This window comes from Suricata suricatta, chromosome 2, assembly GCF_006229205.1.
Source record: "Suricata suricatta isolate VVHF042 chromosome 2, meerkat_22Aug2017_6uvM2_HiC, whole genome shotgun sequence".
Lineage (NCBI taxonomy): Eukaryota > Metazoa > Chordata > Mammalia > Carnivora > Herpestidae > Suricata > Suricata suricatta.
In genome coordinates this window covers 121,323,002-121,327,086 of record NC_043701.1, presented here as the reverse complement: position 1 = coordinate 121,327,086, position 4,085 = coordinate 121,323,002, and positions in this window count along the sequence as shown.

Genomic DNA, 4,085 nt, shown 5'->3' with positions numbered 1-4,085 from the left:
ATATATATATATATCCTCAGGCTATTATCTTCCAATGCTAGGATCTTTGCATCCACTGTACTGATTGGCTTCCCAGAAGCCCTGGAGGTAAGCACATAGTCACAGAGGGGCAAGGTTGGGAACTCTCACACAATAATGCTTTTGGCACCACTTGCACTTTTTTAACAGACTGTACTCCTGTTAGTAAATGGCAAAACTTTTTTTTTGCAGTGAAAGGCAAGGTTGACAGAGTTGCTAAAATCCACATTTTTGAAGACTGGAGGAAGGAAAGAGTACAAGATGGTACAAGATAAACAACAAATGTGAGCATAGATTTGATTCTGCTTAGACTCACCTTTTCCCTGGAGGCCCTATTTCTTGAAACTTGAGGACATAAACCAATAATCCATCCCCTTATAAATTTACCTACTTTCTTATGCTTATTTGATTGGAAGAAGAAACCTACAAGAGAGAGAACAGAATTTCAAGGTCAACTTTGATGATTTTTCTGCTATTTCATGTATAATGTCTGAGAGTTCCTTCACTAGGACTCCATTTCTCTGATAAAATCAAACTGCATCTGATCTCTGCTTATTGAGGGGATGGAATGGGCTAAGGCCAGTATTTAATGTTGAACCTGAAGTAGGACAGCTAAGGTGCTTTACTTGAAGCATCCAAAAACTAGAGCAGACAGGGAGGGAGTCTAAAAGCATGCAAAGTAAAGGCATACAAATAATAAAAACTTAGAAAAGAAGAAATACCAAATACAAATAAATATAAACATGCTGAAGAGATTGCCCGATTAGAGTGTTTTCTTAATGTTGCTGAATAAATAAAATGTTTTCTCAACAAACACTATGTTTAGAAAATCTCCATGTCATTTAATATTTCCCTAGAAAGAGCTATTTTGAAAGCACCTGGGTGTCTTGGGATTAAACTCTCAGGTCTTAGGGAAGGAAACAATTGCTTGTTCATTTATTTATTAACTTAGAATAAGTTCAAATAAAATTTACTGTGTAAATTTTACTGTAAATGCACAGTATTAGGCAACAGGAGTAGGACATAGAATAAAACCAAAATGGTCCTTACCTTCTTGGAGCTTACAATATATAATAGAGAAGACATTGAATAGGTTATTACTCATTCAGACATTGAATGTATTCATTGAAAGTTATGATGGAGAACTGTATGGTGCTTTTCAAGCTAGTCAGGGAAGGCTTTATAGAAGAATATGATTAAAACAAAAGACAAAGTTGCCTTCCTTTCTCTGGCATATTAAACCAAGTAAATATATGATGGGTAATTCAGGTGTTACTACTATTACCTCTGGGCATAGTCTTTCTCCTTTGCCTAAAAAGCATACATTAACATCAGATTAAGTGAAGAGAGCTCATAAAACGCATGATGGCACACTGACCAATCAAAACATACCAAGCATTCTTTTCCAGAGGATTGGGAAAGAGACTCATTTTGAAATAATTATCTTGCAATAGGTTCAACCTGAAAAAAACAAACATGAAGCCATAATTGTTTTCCAACAGAACTGGAGACTTATCCTACTTTCTGAAATTGAAATTGTATATCTTCTTTCATAGCACTAGAAGGTCAATAGCGTGTTTTATATTCTAAGGGTAAAAACATGATGTCTGTTTTATTTCACAACATGAATTGAAAGCATTTGTGGGGCAGGATGTTGTTTTGGTTCAATAGGTTGTTCAAGGTTCTTAGGAGTTCTATCCAGTAACTGCTTTCAGCTTTATGGTATTAATGTTTCTACTTGGTTTTCAGATCCAAAGGCCGCGTAAGCAGATTTTTCTGTTTTTGATCTTTTAGTCTACTGCTAGTGTGGCTTAAGATAATCAATCATATAACTGAAAGTAATAAAGGACTCTGGCTAAGAGTTTTTACACAAATAAAACATGCATTGGTTTGAATGGAGATGGCGATTATTCAAGGATTGCAGGAATAGCTTGGAGTCAAATCTCAAAAATGTCCCAGATTTGCAACTCATGAGCTGGTTGGGAAAGCTGTTCCTCATGTTAATTCAGGTAAGCTGCTGGCCAGGCTCATGTTAGGGAAACTAGAGTGCCTGATGGGAACAATAAAGTGACTGATTCCTTTGGCTATTCAATAAGTTTCTACTCCTCCTCAGGAATCTTTCTGCCAGGCTCTATAAGGAAAACCTGCTCTACTTCCATCTTTTCCTGAGACCCAGGTCCAGGGTTTGTATTTAGGAACATGATTAAGAAGTTAGGTTTGTCATAAACTGTTTTCTCTCAGGACCCTTTCCCTTTCAGGGATAAAGGGTCACTTCTATCTGCCGTTTTCAGAACAACTTTGTTGTTACCCTCTAGAGGCCCAAAGTTCATCTCATTGGAGCCCTACTTTGGTTTGCCCTATCTGACCCAATATTGCTAATAATTTTACCAAAATTTTGTACTTCCCCACTACATTAGTTTACTATTGTTTCAAACAGGTTACCACAATCTTAAGGCTTAAAATAGCACAAATTTATTATCAGACAGTTCTGAACGTCATAAATCTGAAATGGTGTCATTGGATTAAAATTAGGGTGTCAGCAGGGCTGCATTCCTTTCTGGAGATTTTAGGGGAGAATCGTTTTCTTGCTTTTTCTAGTGTGTAGAAGCCTCCCTCATGGCCTATTGTTTCCTTCCATCTTCAAAGCAAGCAGCAGCCAGTCAAGCTTTTCTCATATATCTTTATGACTTTGCTTTTGTCATCACATTTCATTCTGATTCTTAATTTCCTCCTTTTACTTTCACTTTTTATCCCTGTGATCACTTTGGGCCCATATGAATAACAGGATAATTTCCCTATTTTGAGGTCAGCCACTAGTAACCTTACTTCCATCTTCCGTCTTCACTCTCTTTTGCTGTATAACATAACATATTCACAGGTTCTGGAGATTAGGGCAAGGACATCTTTATAGGTCTTGAAACTGTCTACCATACTGTCTTTAATTGTACAGTCAAGAATTACTTTTATTTCTACAATGACTCCCTACAAAGCTGAAAAACAGACCTGATAATTGAACTCAGTAGAAGATGTTAAAGGCAAACATGTAGGACATGTCGCCACTTATTCTCCTGTGTCTGTCAGCCATGGTCTTTTCCTATACAGAACCCAGATGAGTCTTCACAATCTTTTTAACACAGTATTCTTGGTAACCCCTTCCAGTTTTTCTCTTTTCTATATTTCTTTTTCCTTCTTTTCTCCCTTTCTTCCCTGAAGTCTGGGAAAAACCAACATTTATGCACTGCAGTGCTTAGATCAATTCTTACCATCCAGATATATTTTTTCTTAACTCATTCTTACTGCTCCCCTCCGCAGGCTTTATGCTCTCAAACTGTCCTTTTTCTCTGGCTGTTTCTGTCTCACCACCTTCTTTTCTTCCTTTCCTGTCTTTCTTTTCTTTTCTGTTCTTTTTTTCTTTCCCTTTTTGGCTTGCTTGCTTTCTTGATCTATCTGTGTGTTTGTATGCTTTTGTTCCCTGTGTGTTTGTCTGTTTTCCATTTCAGGACTACCTCAAGAAACAAGCCAAAGCACACATGATGGAGACTCCCAAATATCACTGAGTAGGGAAATAAATTAATCAGAGGCATAACAAGAGAAACCGAGAGACACCATTAGAAGAACATCTCCTGAAATGACAGGCCCTGGACAAAGAGCCTCCTTTAGTAGAGCAATACTGACAAATGTACAGAGCAGAACGAGCTTTTAACACTGATGAGAGACAGAAAGCTAGCCAAAATGACGAAACGAAAGAATTCTCCTCTAAAGAAATTACAGGAAGAAATCACAACTACAGAACTGCTCAAAACAGACACAAGAAGCATCACTGAACAAGAATTTAGAACGATTGTCATAAAATTAATCGCTGGGCTTGAAAAAATCATAGAAGCCATCAGAGAAGGTATTGATACAAAGACTAGGAACCTTCAATATAGCTGTGACAAGTTAAAAAAGGCTATAAATGAGGTGAATAATAAAGTGGAGGCTGCCACTGCATGGATTGAGAAGCAGAAAGGAGAATAGGTGAATTAGAAGACAGAGTTATAACAAAAGAGGAAGCTGAGAAAAAGAGA